The sequence below is a fragment of the Vanacampus margaritifer genome, chromosome 17 (genome assembly GCF_051991255.1).
Source record: "Vanacampus margaritifer isolate UIUO_Vmar chromosome 17, RoL_Vmar_1.0, whole genome shotgun sequence".
Lineage (NCBI taxonomy): Eukaryota > Metazoa > Chordata > Actinopteri > Syngnathiformes > Syngnathidae > Vanacampus > Vanacampus margaritifer.
Genome location: NC_135448.1, coordinates 13,853,078 through 13,875,423, shown reverse-complemented (window position 1 = coordinate 13,875,423; position 22,346 = coordinate 13,853,078). Strand labels below are relative to the sequence as shown.

At 38.1% G+C, this 22,346-nt stretch overlaps 2 long non-coding RNA genes across 5 annotated transcripts; one reads left to right on the top strand and one right to left on the bottom strand.

The window, feature by feature from the left end:
• The first annotated feature begins 15,241 nt into the window (after positions 1-15,241).
• LOC144037793 (uncharacterized) lies at positions 15,242-17,723 on the top strand. Of its 2 annotated transcripts, none has more exons than XR_013289040.1 (15): positions 15,242-15,369; positions 15,432-15,549; positions 15,651-15,680; positions 15,746-15,784; positions 15,912-15,958; positions 16,097-16,148; positions 16,226-16,274; positions 16,480-16,570; positions 16,663-16,756; positions 16,824-16,878; positions 16,943-17,035; positions 17,107-17,207; positions 17,284-17,358; positions 17,416-17,507; positions 17,580-17,723. It is a non-coding gene; the product is annotated as an uncharacterized LOC144037793 (long non-coding RNA). The 2 variants fall into 2 exon arrangements; XR_013289039.1 differs by having other exon boundaries at positions 16,477-16,570.
• On the bottom strand, positions 15,279-21,392 carry LOC144037794 (uncharacterized). 3 transcript variants are annotated; one of them, XR_013289043.1, is made up of 4 exons: positions 21,178-21,392; positions 20,010-20,079; positions 18,689-18,791; positions 15,279-17,692 (listed from the first exon to the last, which is right to left on the bottom strand). It is a non-coding gene; the product is annotated as an uncharacterized LOC144037794 (long non-coding RNA). The 3 variants fall into 3 exon arrangements; XR_013289042.1 differs by having other exon boundaries at positions 15,279-17,616; XR_013289041.1 differs by lacking the exon at positions 15,279-17,692 and having other exon boundaries at positions 18,557-18,791.
• Between the last annotated feature and the right edge of the window lie 954 nt (positions 21,393-22,346).

Sequence of the window (22,346 nt, the reverse complement as noted above, 5' to 3'; positions counted from 1 at the left end):
CCACTCATGAAGTTGCGATGGCGGCGGCTTTATTGGGCCTTTTTTTTTGTCGCCGCTGACATGAAACACGACTTGCTGTCATGGCTTATTAATCTGCATATCGCTGTCAGCGCAAAGCCGCCGTGTATTCCTTGTTTGCTTTGACTTGATCAAAGTCTTCCCCATGCGACCGCTGGACTGCGTCCCTTCATTCATCACTGATGACAAATAAAGCCCGTTTAATCCCGCTGGCCCGCTCAGAAAGCGATGACGAAGACAAACGACGGAACGGGAAATCGTCTTGCGTGTCAGGGCGCACAGGTGGCGGGTTTTTGCAATTGGCTCCTTGAGACCCTCGGAAGCCGAGAGGGGGATGACGCTACGGCGTGAAATGGCTCATTTTTAACGACTGACACTTTGTATTACTGCAACCCCAAAGACAAGCTGATCAATTATGCAACTTGTGTGTGATAAATTCCAGTAAATGCGGTCGCTTTGTGAGCGGCCTCAGTTGAATGTTTTAATGCAGTGAAGTCAAAACTCGTTTTCAGCGCCACATATGGTTTGGTTTCCCTCATTATGACTGTGAAAACCATTCAAATGTGATTATATTATTACATTGCCTTTGCATTTGATTGCTATTATATGCATTTTTAGCAACACTTTTCAAATCAGAAGTTAAGGAAAATTGCGACAAGCAAATAACAATGACTTTTATCCAATTTCATAAAAAGGAGTTTCGTGAGTCCCCCCCCCCCCCCCAAAAAAAAAAAAGATAATATGTGGTGGACCAAATCTCCATCTCTGGGCCTTGAGTCTGACATTGAGTTTGTACCAAAACTACATTGAAAGTCATCTTCGATTAATCCCACTGTTGTTGTCGCGCTTCAACCCTTTTCACACTGCGTTTAGCAAGGCGCGGCCGTCTTCGAATCCATTCGTTGTGTATGCGGCGAGGGCCACGGAATGGAGCACTGCTGTGCAGCAAGGAGTTGAGAAACGGTTTCGAGTGGAGCGTCATGACAAGCGTCTCCAAATGGAGAGGAGATGGTCAAGTGAATTTTTTTTATTTATTTTTTTTTTTTTTTTCCTGGAGAGCTCAGTATTGTTCATTCGGTAATTTTACCGATTTGACATGTCATCATCATTGCTCTCCTTTTTAAAAAAAATTTTTTTATACATATATATATATATATATATATATATATATATTTTTTTTTTTTTTCTGTATTTTAAATTTTTTTTGTATGTGGGTGAGTATGGTTGAGAAACGGTTCGAGTGGAGGGTCATGACAAGCGTCTCCAAATGGAGAGGAGATGGTCAAGTGAATTTTTTTTATTTTTTAATTTTTTTTCCTGGAGAGCTCAGTATTGTTCATTCGGTAATTTTACCGATTTGACATGTCATCATCATTGCTCTCCTTTTTTAAAAAATTTTTTTTATACATATATATATATATATATATATATATATATATATATTTATTTATTTATTATTTTTTTCTGTATTTTAATTTTTTTTTGTATGTGGGTGAGCATTGGTTGAGAAACGGTTCGAGTGGAGGGTCATGACAAGCGTCTCCAAATGGAGAGGAGATGGTCAAGTGAATTTTTTTTATTTTATTTTTTTTCCTGGAGAGCTCAGTATTGTTCATTCGGTCATTTTACTGATTTGACATGTCATCATCATTGCTCTCCTTTTTTTTTTTTTTTTTTTTTATACATATATATATATATATTTTTTTTTTTTTTCTGTATTTTAATTTTTTTTTTGTATGTGGGTGAGTATGGTCGAGTGATTTTAATGTTGTCATGGCGGACTTATTTGGAAGTACAACAGTTTTACTGAACTCTGTTCTTAGCTTTCCAGTAAACCAACGGTTCAAACCCTCCATTTTTACCTGACATAGATTCTAACATACCTCTCCACTTTCAATAGCTTTCCCAAAATACATGTAAATAAATACAGTGCATCCTTTCCCACATCTTTGTAAGTGAAAATTATCAAGCACTCATCAGTCCAATTGAAGAGATGTGCGATTTGACATCGCCCGCGGGCTCGACCGCCAAACGGCCTGACAACTTTTGGACCCGACACATTTAGAGACGTGTTGACAAATCGGTTTAATGACCGGCGACGGGAAAATGTCACAGCATGCATTTGTTGACGTTACCTGTAATGTTCAATCAATTAAGTTGTTAGTTTCATATTAGTTACTGTGTCATTGCTTCCTCTTCTGTGTTTTTCTGTTTTAATTGTTCTGAGTATTAATTCCCAGCCATTATTCTTACTATATTTTTATTTAAAATTCAAAAGCAGTTCTTGAAAATCCAACTGGACCAATTGTATTTGAACAATGAATTGCTTTAATGCAGACTCTTTCGATTCCAGTGCGCACTTTTCATCGTGTTCAGGGTGACAGATAAACAGACTACATTGTGAACTGGTCACACGTGCCATCAATATAAAACCGAAGCGATTGTCTCCAAAGAGCTTAATTTCGCCCCCGAGCACATCACAAAATATCTTTTAGCTGTTGCGTCTTTTGGCATTTAGCCACGTCATGCGAGCGCGGCGTCTGACAGCAGGATCCGGCCCGCGAGACCATAAAAGCTGCAGCGCTCCGATGTAAGATGACACGACGCTCGTTTGCTTTCAGAGGTGAGAAGTCCTCAACGCCGTGGTGCCGAACAACCTTGGCAGTCGCGTCCCTTGGGGAGAGGTGAATTAATAGCTAACCTTCATATGATATCCTCGACTCAATGCCTTCTGTGGTGACTATTTAAATCATTCACTGCCATTGACGGCTATAGACGTCAAAAATTGATTTGAACTATTTCTATTAGTTTAACTTTTTTTTTTTTTTGCTAACAAGAGTATGAAAACCTAGAAAAAAATATTGTACATTTAGAATAGATATATATATAAAAATAATAATAATCGTGAGTTAACTATTAAAGTCATACAATTAATTACAATTAAAAATTGTAATCGCCTGATGCGCTTTAAAAAAAGAAAAGATTATCAAAAATTAGGGGCATCAGGCGAGTAAATTTTTTAATCGTAATTAATCGCATGACTTCACTAGTTAACTCACGATTAATCGCAAATTTCTGTTCATGTTCTAAATTTACAATTACAAAAATCTAGGTTTTCATACTCTTGTTAACAAAAGTGGAAAAAAATGTTAAACTAATAGAAATAGTTTAAATGAATTTTTGACGTCAATAGCCGTCAATGGCAGTGAATGAGTTACTTTTTTCCCCCACTTTTGCTAACAAGAGTATGAAAACCTAGATTATTTTTACAGTTATAAAATTTGTGATCAATTGTTAGTTAACTAGTGAAGTCATGCGATTAATTATAATTTAAAAAAATTAATCACCTGACGCCCCTAATTTAACGAAAAAATATTAAAAATAAGGGGCGTCAGACGATTAATATTTGTATTTGTAATTAATCTCAAGACAGTTGACTCACGATTAATCACAAATTTTATATCGGTTATAAATGAAAAAAAATGAAATGAAATGGAAAAAAAATGCTAAACTAAGAGAAATAGCTCACATGAATTTTTGACGTCTATAGTCGTCAATGGCAGTGAATGAGTTAACTTCTACCATTTCTCTGTAATAGTCCTTTTTGTATTTGACTAAATAACAAAATATAGCAATGAATGTAAGCATAACAGTCAGCTATATGCTCAAAAAAGTGCTTCAAAAATGGCTCCAATCGCTTCACGAACCCAGCGTTTGCGACACGAACGCTAGCCGCGTTCAAACTGAAGCGAAGCCCCGCTCACTAGTTCCGCCAGTCTGTCAGCAATCAGCAAAAGTTCACCAAAGTTCACCGAACATTTCCTCTCAAGTTTGCCAGTGAGGTGCAGATGATATCGTGTTTCCATTCCTTATTATGCAGTCGGCAGCATTAGAATGTGGATCGCTCAATTACAAGGTGAGATTTAAAGCAGTTTTGCTGACTGTAGCTGTAAAGCAGCCGCGTGTCAATATGACTTAGAAAAACTGTATGTACTGTATGAGAGGTCTAATTCAATTCATCTGTTAATCTGCTAATTAACAACCTGTGTAATTATTTATCTTCAGGGATAAAAACACTTTGCGCTCTTGTGATTCTTGTTTTGGCACAACATAATGCTTCTATCATCCACTACGTTAATTCAATTTGCTCTCATTTCCGGGTGTCTGAATACCAAGAAGCAGCAAGACTTACAAAATAAAGAAAACCCTAACCTAATTCATAACTGACAAAATGCCTGACAATTGGGGGGGAAATGGCCTTTTTTTCTGCACCAGTGAAATTCTAAGCCCGGCACCAACCACAAAACGAATCCTATTGTTAAGCCAAACCTTAAGATGAGAAGCCCTATCCAAAATAATTTACACTTTGAAGCCTTCCCTTAAACTAAAACCGTATTTAAGCTCTAACCCAAACAAAAACCACTAACCATACTACTACTAAACTTTTTTAAAAAGTCAAATTATGTCAACTATGTTTTTTTTTTTCTCGATGGGCAGTGCAACGTCTTGGGCAGTGCTCCATTTGTGAATGGGTGTAAAAATCATAAAACAGCCAGTAATTATGGCCAGAAGATGGCAGCATTGTATCTCTTTTCAATGGGCTACCGGTAGTATCAAATTACAAGAAAACATGGCGGATCTTAGGAAGTATAGAACGTGAGGGTGACGTGAATGATCAAAGCCTTTGTCACATTAAATCTAATTCACAGAGCGTCACTAAACAAAAAATATTAGTGTCAAAGTCACTGTTGAGCAGAAAATTGATCTTTTCACAAAAAGCTCGTTTTCTATATGTTTTTCCATTTTTGCAAAGAACGGAATAAGGTAGAATCTTACATTTTTTTCAAATAAAATAATGGAGTGTGATGTTTCATGTGCTATCCACCATGTTTATATTCATTTGGCAGTAAAAGAGTTAAGTAGGAGGGACTTCCAACTTTTTCAAATCCTACCCCTCAACCCAAAAAGTTGGGTGGGTGAACATGACACGGACCCTGGAGAATCCAAGTGCTCAAGATCCATACCCAGGAAAGGTGTTTTGTGGCTGTGTAAACATCTTTGATCGAAAAAGTCTCACCAAAAGCTTCATGACTTGGAACCTGGAACTCTGTACCTCAAACACGGACTTTCACCTACCAGGGCCGGTCTTCAGCCTTCGCCGGGTAGGATTTAACATGTGTCCATGAACATGGTTCATATACCTAACCTGTTTTTTTTTTTTTGTTTTGTTTTCTCTTGACAAGGACTAGACAAACCAACCTCCAAATTCGGGCTCAAACCCACGACCCTGAGATTAAGAGTCTAGTGGTCTACCGACTGGGCTAACTGGGCTTCCCTTTTTTTTTTTGGGAGAGCTCAGTATTGTTCATTCGGTAATTTTACCGATTTGACATGTCATCATCATTGCTCTCTCTTTTTTTTTTATTTTATTATTTATCATATACCTAACCTTAACCAAAACCGAACCCTAGCTGCTTCCCAAACGCTGACTCTAAACTTAAACCAAATTCCAACCAAGGCTGATCTGACCCTGAATAAAATCTCCAGCATACCCTAAAACCCGAACCTAACACTTAACCCAAACACCACCAAAATGGAAACTCTCAACCTAGCCATAATCATAAAACTCCTAATCAACCCCATATCTTGTTGCTATGGTGATAGTGTTCTCCAGGAAGATTATTATTCTACATTCACCCATTGGGGGGCGCTCTCTTACCCTTTTTGAAATTTTGAAAAGAGAAGAAGTGAGTGAAGATTCTGCTGGAGTGTACTGCATGCCTGTCCTCCTCTCACGCTCCACGGGCACATTTGCATAACATTCTCGAGGCCGGCGCGGAGCTCTGATGAGTAGGAGGTCCCGCGCAGTGAAGAATATAGCAAGCCAAGTGTGAAATAAAGCACCTGATAAGACTTTGTAATTCTGGCAGATTGTCAACAACGGGACCGTGGGCTTGTTCCAGGAATCCAATTTTTCTACTGGAAATACAAGAAGTGTGTAATATTAATCATGAACAGTACGCATCGTTCGTCTTATTTAAAAGTTCTTTTAGTTTCCAACCAGTGTTCCATGAGAGAAAATCATATCCAAATGATCCAGTTTTGCTTAGTTGGTCCTAAATGAGCTATTTACGACAAATAGCTTTGCTCATCTATCTATGCTAGTGACATACAGTGATAGGAAGAACATTACGTGGCGGAAGGTACATAATTAGCTAGTGAAGAGGGTCTTCTGCCCAAATTTAGTCATAACTGTTTTAATTTATTTATTTCCTCAGTAGAACTTTTATCTGTGGATGTGTCTTTGTGAGTGATGTCGCAATTTCTGCTCGTGTCGTCATGTCTGTATGGCCTCCTCTATTTCCACAACAATAGACCATTTGTCTGTGGTTGAAGTCAATGCGTATTGAATGATGTCTGTAAAAAGTCTTATCTCATGTCTGGTGAACTCCGGGTGGGCTGGGGGCTTGGGGGCTTGGGAGGGGGGAGGGGGGGGGGGGGGGTTATGGTACCGGCCTTCAAGATAGTATAAGAATGCTGTGAGTCCGCTGTAACTTCGCACTAGTGAGAGGCTGCAGTTTTCTGGAAACTCACTTGTGCCCGGAATATTGTGTAGAAATAAAAGCTTCGAAGTGACTGTTCATCGATCTCTAGCCTGCATTCGGATAACCAACATTCTCACTACCCGAAAGAAAACGAACACGCGGAGGAAAAGATTATTTCCTTCAACACTAGGCAGTTCAACTTTATTTCATATTTGTGTAAAACTAAGCTAGTATAAGAATGCAAGAAGATAGTATAAGAATGCTGTGAGTCCGCTGTAACTTCGCACTAGTGAGAGGCTGCAGTTTTCTGGAAACTCACTTGTGCCCGGAATATTGTGTAGAAATAAAAGCTTCGAAGTGACTGTTCATCGATCTCCAGCCTGCATTCGGATAACCAACATTCTCACTACCCGAAAGAAAACGAACACGCGGAGGAAAAGATTATTTCCTTCAACACTAGGCAGTTCAACTTTATTTCATATTTGTGTAAAACTAAGATAGTATAAGAATGCAAGAAGATAGTATAAGAATGCTGTGAGTCCGCTGTAACTTCGCACTAGTGAGAGGCTGCAGTTTTCTGGAAACTCACTTGTGCCCGGAATATTGTGTAGAAATAAAAGCTTCGAAGTGACTGTTCATCGATCTCTAGCCTGCATTCGGATAACCAACATTATCACTACCCGAAAGAAAACGAACACGCGGAGGAAAAGATTATTTCCTTCAACACGAGGCAGTTCAACTCTTTCATATTTGTGTAAAACTAAGCTACAACCCTTTTTTTCTGAATGCAACCGGTGTTAATTAGAGGTACTACCATTTGAGGAAATACAGTATTTTCTATACACCCTATAATTGTTTGTGAGTTTACCGTGCAGGAAGCCATGTTCCATTTACCAGGTAATGACTTTTTCACTCTGTGGCGTCCATTTGAATCAATTGAACATTTATGTTAGCAAGGAACATCACTTTTCATGACCGTCACTTACTCTCGATGGGAATTTTCACAGTTCATTATATTCCATTTGAAAACACTTTCTTCATCTTGAACTGCACTTTATAACAATGCGGTCACTTGTTGAATGCTAAGAAAAGAAAGAGAGGGGAAAAGTTTTCTTTCAAAAGAGGTATTGCATGAAATAAATCCAATATTTCCCAATGGGGAACAGTAGGATTTGGCTCAAAAAGCTATACACTGTTTTATATTTAAAACAGACATTTTGGGGTTATTTATATTCAACATTTTTTTTTTTTACTTTATGAATAAAAGATGCTTTACTCATTCTCATGAAAAATCCTACAGAATTTTTCAAAGTTGAAATATGAGTTTAATATGTTCCGTGGACCACATTTGTAACTTGAGCAGAGTTGCTCTTTGCAGAAGATAAAGACTATATCCATCTTACTATATGTTTTGCTCCATTATCAAAAGCATAATGCCTCTTTTTGGAAGAATTGGTGCTTGTTGTTCAACGAGTTCAGTTCAATGACACCATGCGAGATTCATCTCACATTTTTGCTCAAAGCAATAAACTCCCATCTGCATTGAAAGTAGTCAATTTTCTATTCAATCTTTATCTTTTCAAATCGTTCCCACGCAAATTGCATTATGGCTGAAATGTTACCTTCTGCTTGAGCGCATGTCTCCATAATTATGTGCTCAGATTACAAAAGGTCTAATTAGAGCGTCACCCCATATCACTCACCTGCCAACGCCAGGGTTATATTTGTATTATTAATTCTGTGGAGCGCGTTCAATAAAGGCGTTGTCAAGTGCAATAATGGAAAGTCAAACTTAACTTCATGCTGGACTTGGCTTTTTAGCCCAAGTCTTAATTATATTCCATGTGCAATTTAGCTATGAAAAGGCAACAGCAGGTGGGATCAATATGGAAATGTGGCTGCTGTTGGGGGGCTAAATTTGTAGGCTTTCTGCATCACCGGGTTGCCACTTTAGAGTTGAAAGTGCAGAAATAATCATAATCAAACAATGTTCAGCAAAAAGCATATGCTCTTTCTAATGTTGATTAGCATTCTTCATAGACTGTACATGTTAGCTAGTCTTTACAGATCATTTTCCTGCTGCCATTTCATCTCATGATCCGACTCATTTATTTGAAGTTTCAGACCACCCCTCGCACTAAACATCATTTCCAAATAAACATCTACATTTCTAATCAATCAGCCCAGACAACGTCATTAGCTTTCTCAGCAGCGAGAACATCTGCTTTGTAACGGGCCCTCCCCGTGCCTCGTATAACACCAACGCGAGCTGCCGTAAAAAGTAAAATATCGCCGCGAGTTGCGAAGCTGTGACCTGCTGTTGAAAGTGCAGCAAAGCCGACACGAGGTTGCAAACAGTAGGTCTGAATATTGATGAGGCTGGCAGCCAATACAGAGATTTTCTGTCTGTCTGTACGTGACTTGTTGTTCACCTTCAGCGCAGCCAAACAGCCGCTGGCGTCACTCCAGTTAAGATGAGATGCAGGGCAAGTTGTTTGGGTGAACTTTCCTGGAATTTATTGCAGTCGAGTGAAGCAATGAACCTGATATTGTTCAACTCTTGTTATCCGAGGAACAACACTGATCAACTGTAAAACAGTTATTTGTTTGTACATGTTGTAAGAGACAACCACCACTTTTTGGAAGTTTATCACCGATGTGGTGGGGGGTGGGGCATGCATATATATACGTATTTGTTATACGCACGGATGTATAAATAATATTTATACGTATATACATATTTTTTTATACATACAGACGTATAAATAATATGTATACGTATATAAAAAAAATTACGTACGGACATATAAATAATATATATATACGTGTATATGTATTTTTTATACATACGAACGTATAAATAATATGTATGCGTATATACGTATTTGTTATACGTACGGACGTATAAATAATATTTATACGTATATACATATTTTTTTATACATACGGACGTATAAATATGTATACGTATATAAAAAAAAAATTTTACGTACAGACATATAAATAATATATATATAAGTGTATATGTATTTGTTATACGTACGGACGTATAAATAATATTTATACGTATATACATATTTTTTATACATACGGACGTATAAATATGTATACGTATATAAAAAAAATTTTTTTTACGTACGGACATATAAATAATATATATATACGTGTATATGTATTTTTTATACATACGGACGTATAAATAATATGTATGCGTATATACGTATTTGTTATACGTACGGACGTATAAATAATATTTATACGTATATACATATTTTTTTATACATACGGACGTATATATATGTATACGTATATAAAAAAAAATTGGACGTACGGACATATAAATAATATATATATATTTACGTGTATATGTATTTTTTTATACATACGGACGTATAAATAATATGTATGCGTATATACGTATTTGTTATACGTATGGATGTATAAATAAGATTTATACGTATATACATATTTTTTATACATACGGATGTATGAATAATATGTATATAAAAAAAAATTACGTACGGACATATAAATAATATATATATACGTGTATATGTATTTTTTATACATACGGACGTATAAATAATATGTATGCGTATATACGTATTTGTTATACGTACGGACGTATAAATAATATTTATACGTATATACATATTTTTTTATACATACGAATGTATAAATAATATGTATGCGTATATACGTATTTGTTATACATACGGACGTATAAATAATATGTATAAGTTTTTTTTACGTATGGGCATATAAGTAATATATATATATATATATATATATATATATATATATATATATACGTGTATATGTATTTTTCATACGGATGGACGTATATAAATAACACCATAAACGATGTCTACTTAATTTTCACCTGTAAAACTTCATCCTGTTCACCTGTGAAGAGGTTGTAGTGCACGATTGTGCAAATTATGGGGAAAAAAATATAATGAAGGCATTTAGCCTATGTTTAGTATTTAGCCTACATTTTACCGATGCAATGGAACCACCTTTGCAGTATGTCAGAACAACTTTACCAAAATGTCAACGTGTCCATCAATTCAAAGTGAGTGCCAAACCAGAGCAAGGTTCAACACTGCATGTGACCCCTGACAGAATGAGAGTCTGCCTACTTAGTGTCACATGAAAATGAATAGACATAAATGTACTCCGCAGCTTAGGGTAATCACATCGCTGCTGTGGGCTAGTTGGGGAAGGAGTGGGGATGGGGGGGGCTCAGCCTAAATAGCTCATTAATTCAAATGCAGGGGAGGTCACAGCGAGGTTTTGACTTGGTGGCGTTGACATTTTAATAAGAGGTACGCCGGTGTCGCCATTAATCGACATTTGTTTTACAATAATAGCACGCACTCGGAAAAACCTGTGAGAAAGAACAGGCCACTTTTTGCTGTAATAGGGTAATGTAAGGTTATTGTCATTACAAATTTTTATTTATTTTTTCTTGTTGATGAATATACTGTGCTGTATCTCAAAAGTGAGTGCACACTTTATTTTTGTTTTGTTTTTAACACTTTACATTTTGGGGCACAATTTGGACATTTTCACTTAGGGGTCTACTCACTTTTGTTGCCAGTGGTTGTGTGTTGAGGTATTTTGAGGAAACGGGAATATTTACACTGTTTTCTGATTATCTTTTATATTATGTCCTTGAAAAAATACACATTTATTCTCATGATATTCATGTTTTATACTGACAGAATACATCTTTGTTCTTAAAGATTTTTCTTGAAACCATGACTACTCTACACATATACTCATACAATATTAATAAAATATTACATTTCTTCCTAAGATGGCAACTTTTAATTCCATTATGAAAGAGTCCTTGGTCCCAAATGTTTGGAGAACACTTGCGCTAAATCATGGCTATCCAAACTATGGTGCAGGGGCCATTTGCGGCCGGCCATTCATTTGTAAGCGGCCCACGACATATACTAAATATGACATCTAATAAATTAGTTTGATATACTAAAGAGTTTTTCTAAATATGCAAAGATGTGAATAATAAACTATTTACGATTAATCAAGCAACATTACTCTGTTAATAATACAGTGATGAATGAAGATAATTATTTTTTACAAGCAAAGCAAAAGTGTTTTCCTTGCTCTGTCAACTTGTCAAATTAGGAAAATATCACATGCAATAATACATAAATGCTTCTTTGACTGTTTTCAAGATATTTCCGTCCTTTGATTATTATTTTTTTTGTATATGGCCATTATAGGAAAAAGTTTGGGCACCCTTGTTATAAATAATCCAATTTGTCAATTTACATTCAGTATGAGCCAGATGAACATGAACTTTTATTAGGAACATGAGCGTCCTATAGTCACTCCGTTTATCAGCACACGCTGTTTGGTCCCCTGAGGGCAAAACATGTGGCTCATTAAGTGCTAAATGCTCCGTCGTGTACACCGTCTAGCTGTTGAATTTGCGCCGCAGATTTCTGCTGCCATTGGACATTTGGCTAGTTGCCCGCTGTGTCCAGTGGCAAAGCAACATTCCCCAGGGGCCCCAAGCAAGAAGGGATTGGGGCCCCCAGCGGCCATTCATAGTATACATAGTGCATCATTTTAAAACTGCACATCTGTATTTTCAATAAACAATCACCATTAAGTGAGCGAGACAGCAGGAAAATAAAATGACTAATCGCATGGCTGTTTAAAAAAAAAAAAAGCCTTACTATATACGGTTGTTTTTTCTTAAGTATAAAAAAAAACACTATAAATGGTCCTTTAAAAAAATGTAAATAAAAGCTTTACAATAAATAGTTGCTTTAAATTACTATACATCGTTTAAAAAAAACACCTTACTATGCACTACCATTTTCTATACATTGTTATATATGTAAAATAATAAAAGACTTAATATACATAGTATTTTTTAAATAAATGCCTGACTATACATGGTCATTAATTTATTTATTTTTTAAACACCTTACTATACATGGTCGTTTAAAAAAAAAAAACGACTTACTATACAATATACATGGTCATCTTTATTTAAAAAAAAAAAAGAAAAAGAAAAGAAAAGAAAAAGAAGCATATGACCTTTTGCACCGACGTCACGTGGTCACGTGACTGCCCTATGATGGGCGGACGGAAGGAAATGACTGTTAAATGGAAGTGGACGTGACCCGGAACGACTTTTTGACTTAGCGGTTATTATTTTACTAATTAAAAGTTATTATTGCCCTTCGAGCCATGGAATATACTACTTCAACCGAAGTTCGCCTGTCAGTCAAAGTGTCTTATTTAGTCGGGACTCATAAATCGCGATATTTACTTAATTTGGCGGAATTCACAGCGCACGACGTACATTATGTAGTCAATGCAGTATCTCCTCCTTACACCGGGGCTGATTTAAAAGCTTGTCGTTGGTGGTCTCTGGACTAGAAGCGGACATTTTTTGGGGAAGGCAAGTGAGAGGACTCCTCACGCCTTGCCATACACGGTCGTTAAAAAAAACAACCTTACTATATATTAGTGTTGTTCCAATACCGATGTCATTTTAACTTTTTTTCTTCCTTCAAGTGTTCTGTGTTTACCTCATGCACTTGTTCTGATCTCGGTTTTGTGCAAATAAAAAATATTTAATCTATCCAGATGTGATGTGGTTTGTGTTGACCAACGCATGTCATTCCAATGACAGCAAGCTCAGGAGAAGCCTGATAACGATCCTGATCTGCTTTGGAATATGGAGACGTGGACAACAGGCTGGATAGTGTGCCCCGAGGACCGGGATTGAGAAACACTGCTCTGGGTTATTGGGTTAAAAAATTGTGGGAGGGAAAAAATTGCGGGTTGGGTACACTACCATATAATCCCAGCAGGTGGCGCACTCCATGGAAGTTTCAGGTTAGGCTATCTGGGTTTCGGCATGTTTGTAATTGTTCAATAATGTGATAAAACAATAAGCGTGCTGTTATAAGACGCGCATCATTAAAGCCGCCAAGGAAATAATAGTTCGACAGAAAAGAAGAATCGTTGAGAATCCGTGTGGGTGGAGTCAATCAAAGTCGGTTAAAAGTTCAGAGGAAAAACGGAGAAGCAACTGAGACACGATGCAATACTGCCCTCCTGTGGATGAATGGGAAGAGGATTGACTTGTTCGTGAGCTGTTAATTAATATATAAAACAATCGTTGGATTCGTACTTGAGTAGATTGCATAGCTGACGACCAGGATGTGTATGCGTGAATTGAAAGTAATACCCATAAAAAATACTATAATGGCTGGTGGGGAGGGGTGAAGGTTGGGGGTACCTCTGAGTAAATGACTCCTAACTTGATTTGGGAAGAAGCGTACTCATCACCTTCATTATTTTTTGGTTAGAATACGTGATCAGGTGGCACTTGAAATAAGATATCGACTCACGCACCGGTGGTAACGCGTTCGATTTCCGCCCTTTACTTTATTTTCTATAATTTGAGAAATAATCGCATAAAAACTGAAAGGCTCTGGAATCGAACTCAGGTCTGTGGATACGGTAATCTTTGTTACTGACCACTGAGCCAACTTCCTCGCTACGAAACCCAAATTTATCGAGTTTGTACACTAACTTGAGTTCGGAAGAAACGTACTCATCACCTTCATTAAGTCTTGATCAGGAAAACGAGATCAGGTGGCACTTGAAATAAAACATCGACTCCAGTACCGGTGGTAACGCGTTCGATTCTCGCCCTTTACCTTATTTTCTATAATTTGGGAAAAAATCTCATAAAACCTGAAGGGATCTGGACTCGAACTCAGGTCCATGGATACGGTAACCTTTGTTACTGACCACTCGGCTAATCTCGCCGCTTCATAACACAAATTTATCGAGTCTGTACACTAACTTGAGTCCGGAAGAAGCGTACTCATCACTTTCATTAATTTTTCGCAGATGCAAACTGAACAAGTGGCCGGTGAAATAAGATAGCGACTCCCGTACCGACGGTAACGCGTTCGAATCCCGTCATCGCCGTTATTTTCAATAAATTGAGGAATAATCTCGTAAAAGCAGACTAGATCTGGGTTCGATCCGTGGTCTGTGGTTACTTCAACCCTTACTTCTGACCACTAGTCCAGCTTCTCCGTCAAATTTATTCGAATCGTATCGTACTTATCAAGTTCATACAATCATGTGGGAATCCTACAAATACCCAAGATAAAACCGAAAACACCTTTAAACATGATGGCAGAATGGTATAAAACTTCGCCTCCGGTTCAAGTGATCCCAGGTTCGATTCTCGTTGGTTCACCCTCGAAACTAATATATCTAACGACGATTTCTAAAGTGTGAAGAAAAGTTTCGAACACGAGAACAAATAAGCCGGAGGCAATGTCGTAAACCACTCGACCATCTCGGCTTTGAGAATTCGGGATTTTTCGGTTCTATTCATAGAGTAGTGGTTGTGTGATCCCGCCGCCATTTCTCATTCTATGGCTTAATTATGACCTGAAGCACCGGAAGTGACAGGAGCGTTTGGGTGAATGGCTAGCGACATGGGCTCTGGAACAGACGAGCAGAGTTCGATCCCAGTCAAATACTTTACTTAGTTTACCAGGATGTTCTGTCTAAATGCAGTCGAAATACTTTTTTTTTGTTGTCTTGTTTAAATAAAGGTTTTGGAAGAAAAAAAAACAACACGTGATGACGTCGTTACCGAAAACCTATTTAAGCTGTGACTAATTGAGCGAGCGGTTCTTTCTTTTCTTCGCCAGCATCACGTCGACGTCCTCCGCCTGCTGTTCGCCACTCATCTCGACAAGATGACCAAAAGCTTTGACAAGAGGTTTGTTTAAAGATTCTTCTTACAGTCGTAGCTTGTAACTTTTAACATGTTCACCTTTTCAGCATGCAAACACCTTGCTAGCATGCTAGCTAAAATGTTTGCTCGATCGTGGCAACGTCAATCGCGTGCTAAAATGACACCAACGCATTTATTTAACATGTTTGGAAATAAATGCTCGCGGTAAGTAAAGTACTTATTTGTTAAAACTTTGTTCTTAAACGCCAAACGGTACTTGGAAACGGAAGATATTAAGTAACACGAAGTACTTTTTCCCTTTCCAGCATCTGGAGAAGAGCGCCGTTTGGCAGAAGGTAAGTTGCCAGTGTTTGTACTTTAGTGAGAATCAACTCTTAACTTTCTTTAAATTTGTCCACAGGCTTGCATCTTGAAGCGAATGGACTCCCCTTGAAATCAAGTTGGTTACTTCCCCCAGCTTTTTGACCATGGCTTTGAAATACTGTCTTTTTTTTTTTTTGCTCTACACTGGCTAAACGTGCTTGCATGTTTCAAAGCTAACTATATTATGTTACCGTGTCTTTCAGCCCAGGCCATTGACACGATGTCCAGCCCAGCCCTGTTCTCGTCACTGGTGAGACACAAACACTCATACATGTTAAAATTTGATATCATGTTTTAATTAGTTTTAGCACATGGTGAGGAAGGTAAAGACATGCCAGGTGACTTGCACTAACCATTCCTAACGTCCTGCTTTTTTCTATGTGTGCAGGTTAAAACGGCATTTTGACTTGAACCAGAGCTGCATGAAGAACAAGAAAATTGTACGAGGCTGGCCATCAAAATAAAATGGCTGACGTGAACATTTGATAAACCTATTTGAACATCTTTCTTTTTGTAGTTTCCCCAAAGCTGCATTGAACTGCGCTTCACTCGGGACCCTCAAAAAGGTACTTTTACCTTTTTGTGCCGACACGTTGATTTTCTTCTGTTTTTGTTAACTAAATGGTGCCAAAGCATCTCTGGGCCCTGCAGAAACTAAACCGCTTGTTTTTTTTTTAATTGTTGATTTGTTCAAAAACTTGAGTAGAAGCTGGACTGGTTCATTGCTTATCTCCTGTTTGTCTTTTTGTCTGCTGCCAAACTGCAAAGAAGTGTAAGGTCACTTCAAGGTCATCTTCCTGTGAATGCAGCTGCCTCATCACTGACAGTCCCAGAAATGAGTCGCAGGTCCTCTTCTGCACTGGTGGGTTTCTTCTTCTGTCAAATTTGCTGCATTAAAAAAAATGCACTTGCACTGACCATTCCTACTGTCCTGCTTTTTTTGTATGTGTGCAGGTAAAAACAGCATTTTGACTTGAACCAGAGCTGCCTGAGGAACAGGAAATGTGTACGAAGCTGGCCATCGCTGGGTTTGACCTCTTCTGCACTGGTGGGTTTAAATTTCTGTCAAATTTGCTGCATTAAAAAAAAACACTTAACGTCCTTTTTTGTTGTAGAGTCCAACACTTGTGTTCTTGTTGCTGCATTGATGCCATCAGCTTGAATTTGACGGTAAGTTTTGAATGTTGTCGATTCTGTGAGCTTCTCCTCAATGTCTTCCAATGTTCTGCTGCAGACGCCGAGGAACATGGCGGGCTTCCTGGCGATGAAGCAGTGTGAGCAATTTGGCCCAAATCCCACAAAAGTTGTCGGATCCCCTTCTGTGCTGGTGGGTTTCATCATATTGTTGTACTGTAGAAGCTGGACTGGTTGATTGCTTCTCTCCTGTTTGTGTGTCAGTTCGTCCGCTGCCAAACTGCAAAGAAGTGGAAGGTCACTTCAATGTTTTCTTCAAGTTCATCTTCCTGTGAATGCAGCTGCGTCATCACTGACAGTCGCAGGTCCTCTTCTGCACTGGTGGATTTCAATTGTCAAATTTGCTGCATTAAAAAAAACATGTTGTCCTTTTTGTTGTAGTCCACTCGACCAAGCATTGACTGTCCAACACAGTGTTCTTGTTGCTGCATTGATGCCATCAGCTGGAAGTTGACGGTAAGTTTTAAATGCTGTCGACTTGGCGAGCTTCTCTTCAATGTTTTTCTGCTGCAGGCGCCGAGGAACATGGCAGACTTCCTGGCGTTGCGGCCGTGTGAGCGATTGGCCCAAATCCCACAAAAGTTGTAGGATCCCTTTCTGTGCAGGTGACTTTCATCATCTTTCAAAAACGTTTGCTGTACAAGTTGACTTGACTCACTGATGTCGTTTTGTTTTAGGGCCGCACGATCTGCTCCCGCTGGCTTGCAACTTCACCTGGTGACCACAAGGAGGCAGCAATCAAGTCATACAACTTCAACTTTTTTTTTTTGCCATTCCAACATGTTGTACTCTGCAAAAAAATAAAAGTTGACAAATTGAAACTTTTCTGAACTCTTCTTGTAACATTACAAAACCTGCAAAAAAAAAGTTAACAAATTGCAACATTTCTAAACGCTTATAACATTACAAAACATTTTTTAAAATGTTTCATAAAATATATATTGCAAAATAAGGGGGTGTGCCCAAGTTGCAAGGTAATGAAAATTTTCTAGCAGGAAGCAATCTGATTGGTGGGTTCTGTAACAGTACCAGCATCTAATTGGTTGGCTCATAAAAGGGTGTGGTTTATGCAAATTATTGCGCAGCAAGCAATCTGATTGGTGGGTTCTGTAATAAGTCTTAGCATTTGATTGGTTGGCTTGTTAAATGGGCGTGGTTATGCAAATTACCAGGGTAATCATATGCAAATTAAGCCATATACTGTGTATGTTGTGAGAAAATGGGCGTGACTAGCCCTCTGATAGGTCAATCATTAAGGGGAGGGGCCAATTATGCAAATTTATTTGCATACTGCCATCTGATTGGCCAATTCTGAGTGGGAGTGGTCATTTATGCAAATTAATAAAAAAAAAATATATATATTTTTTTTATAAGTGGGCATGTTGAAGCTCCATAGTAGCAAGAAAGCATTTTTGGGCCCTTAAATGGATTGCAAGTGGATTGTTCAGGTTGTTCTTGAAGATGTTTTGGCCCCTGATCCGAGCAGGCTTCCTCGATTCATGCTGAAAATCCCGCCATCTGGCCTTGAGAACGAAGCGAGAAAGCCAGCTCGGACGGGAGACCAAACGTCTTCAAGAACAATCCACGTGCAATCCATTCAAGGCCCTGAAAATACAAGCACAGTGCAGTTGGAAATCAAACACGGAGACACTCATTCCACTTCAACAATATATTTGAGTTGAGACAAGCACTTATTTGGACACAGCAATCATTTCATGTTGGGCTCAAGTTACAAAGACTGGTTGACAGGCTGCACACAACATTTGCCTTCAAATAGCGCACACACCTGTCCGTAAGCAGCTTGCTGTCAATGGAGTGCAGAACCATCCGACATGTCCAAAAAGTCTTGTGTCTGTTGGCTGCGTGTTTGTCCAAGACCTCCTCCCATCCTGTCGGGAAACAAAAACAAAAAAAATTAAATTACTCACAAGACGTCGGGGTCGCATCTAAGTCCAATGCTACCGAGCTCAACCCAAAAAAAGGGGGGGAAAACTCACAGTGTGTAATGATGCCAAATTGTCATTAACTCATTCACTGCCATTGACGGCTAAAGACATAAAAAATTAATTTGAACTATTTCTTAGTTTCACATTTCCCCCCCACCTTTGTTAACAAGAGTGTTAAAACCTAGAAAAAAATGTACTGTACGTTCAGAACAGATATAACATTTTGATCAATCGTGAGTTAACTAATGAAGTCATGTGATTAATTACAATTAAAAAAAAATATCGCCTGATGCCCCTAATTAAATATAAGAAAAGATTATTAAAAATTAGGGGCGTCAGACAATAACATTTTTTTATTGTAATTAATTGCATGACTTCAATAGTTAACTCAAAATTAATCGCAAAGTTCTAAATGTACAATAGAAAATTCTAGGTTTTCATACTCTTGTTAACAAAAGTAGAAAAAAATAGGAAACTAATCGAAATAGTATGAATACAGAATTTTTTACGTCAATGGCAGTGAATGAGTTAAAATGCCTCAGTTAAAAATCGTTAACAAAGGTTAGCATGTGGAGTCATCAGTAAAAGCAAAAGCATTTTTAGCTAATCTGAATCAAAGTTCACACACCACCTGGAACAACATGCAGAGGTTCTACAGTCTGTCCACTCATGACATTTGTGGGCATGATCTATCTGTCAATAGACGCATAGTCGAGAAATAAGACTGAGAGTGTACCTAATATTTGGACACTTGATTAGGTACACTTGAGGGGAACCTCATGATTTGTCTATCTACTATCAGAACCTGTATACATTAGTCAAGACAACAACTAGGGTGTACTGAAAAAAATGCCCAGTTTGGAAAGTCATTAGGTAGATGAGCGCAACCAAAAACTGACAAAAAAAAAAAAAAAAAAAATTAAGTTATTTTTATTTTTGTTTGTAAGTTGTTTATATTTTCTAAATATTTATTTTTCAATCATTTGGGCCACACTAATGTTATTTTTTAAAAGCACATGTTCAGAACCATTGAATGTTGTTCTCGTGTATGTCTAAGTACATCAGGCGCAAGTCAGTGCTCTGACAAATGGCAAAGTGGCATCAGACACACCTCCTCAAGCACAAGGCATGGCATCCTCGGTGTAAAAAAAGTACACGCACCTGTCGAAAAGCAGCTTTCCAATCGCATGCTTGTAGCACAGACCCATCCATGTCCCAAACGGCCTCGATCCTGTCAAGAAAACAGAAACGGAAGCGGTGAGTAATGCTCATTTGCATATCGTATGTACCAATTTGCATAAAATACTAGGCTTTCAAACAATTGAAATACTCTGGAATATTCGCGTCACTACTTGATAAATGTCATATTATTGAAGTTTTGACCACAGGCTGCCTGTTGATTATTTTTCATAGAATGCAAGTGATACATGCACTGAGCAAGCAGGTCAGCGCAGTCCAACCTAAGCCACTCCCCCACCCGCTCACTCCGCTCTGTTGACTCCACCCATCACCCGCACGAGACCGCGCCTTCGCCAAACGCTGCTGCCCCGCCCTCTGGAACATATGCTGCATTCGAGGATGCTCGGAAATCTCCCCTTTTTGGGGGGAAACACCACTTGCGAAGTGGAGGGTACCCGACTTCACCGACGGACTACAATGTGACGTCACTCCACAATGGCGACCCCTTTGAAAAACACAATTTACTCGAGTATAAAACTAGATAGCTTTCTTCATTCAAAAATATTCGACATAACTTTGCGTAAAACAACGCCTCCCTGCATGAAATTATACGGTGAACTACTGAACTGTATGAAATGCTTATGATATAAGATAACAACAATAAATTAAGCAAGATTGCGAGAAGGCATGTTTGCTGGAGGTCAAAATGAGTTTTGAGGACTAAAACAAAAAGACAAATTTATCATTATCCACCATTTTTGTTGTTTACTTTTGCCTCGAACACTTTCAGGTCGGAACTGAAAAAGCAACTCGGATAAATTCTGACCATTCTCGAATGCAGCATTAACTAATCCGTCAAGACATCAGGAATACTGACTCATTAGAACATTTTCAAATGCTCAAACTGTGTTTTCTTTAATCCTGCTGTTATTTTTCTGTATTTACTATTATTTGTATCTCACACTTTCTCGTTTTCGACAAGTAGACTAATAAACACATTTTACATTGGACAATAGTATCGTGTCTCGTTAGTTGATCTAATCGAGTCAGCCGACGAAACGCTAAATAAGAGACGATGGTTTTTTTAAAACAAAAATATACTTTTAGAGGGCCATGCAGTAAAAACGTGGAAAAGTTAAGAACACGTTACCTTATCACAACACGTCGCCACTTTTCTTCAGCTGACGTGCAGGTAGACGGGCAGCAGCCGACGTAGAGACAATATTCCTTTAGCGTGGACGCCTCTGTGCATGTAAACAATCCAAAATTACCTACTAACGTAACTTGAAGGCGACCATGTGCTCAAAACAAAACAGAACACGCCAAACCAAACAATTTCTCATTTCCTTTTCCGGTCGGTGTTTAACTTCCGGGTCGCAGCTGAGTCCAAAGCTAACTAGCTAAAATAATAACAATAATAATGGTAATAATAATAATAATAATAATAATAATAATAATAATAATAATAATAATAATAATAATAATAATACACAATAACACTGGACAAATCAACTTTCAATTAACAAACACTACTGGACAGTGGAAGATGAACTGATGGAAACGTGTGCCGAACAGCAGGGTTAGGGTTTTATTGGGACTGAACGACAATGTGCCGCAGTGTATTGTATTTTATAACAATGTACAAATCAACATCTTGATAATTATGCATCTTAAATGTATTCTGGGGACGGGCGTTAATAAGCTTCGGCTTCATCCCGTCAGCCCTTTTTCTTTTCGGATGTAACGAATATAAGTTGTGTTGAAACTGTCACAATGATATGTCCGAAAGGAAAAATGAGACAAAAAATGCTAATAAGACTTGCTAATGACTCCAAAGAATATTTTATGCGTCTCCTCTTAACGCGCTCTAATTTTGCAGCTTTGAAAATATGGGAATTTGAGACTGTCAATTGTCATTGCTGAACTGCTAATGTGAAGCATAATGTGTCAAATCTGTTGGCCCTCTGGGGGCCCCTGCCTGGCTAAAGGGCCCCAAGCAATTCCCTGCCTTGCCTAATGGCAAGCTACGCCTCTGGCTGTGCCTGAAGTCACACAAAACAAAATTTTAAACAATTATAATGCATATGGAGCAGATGTTGTTTGTTTAAAAAATGAAAAACCGGACCCCCAAAAAAGTGAAATAATCTTAAAGCCATATCACGTGTGGTGAAGCACTAGTGTAGAAAATGCACTTGGACAAAGCAATGTGATCAATCAAAAAAAAAAAAAAAAATATTTAAACTTGTCCATTGATTTCCCATGTGGATATCAACAAAGAATTCATTTTCAGGAATGAGAATCTGAGCAAGACTGATAAAG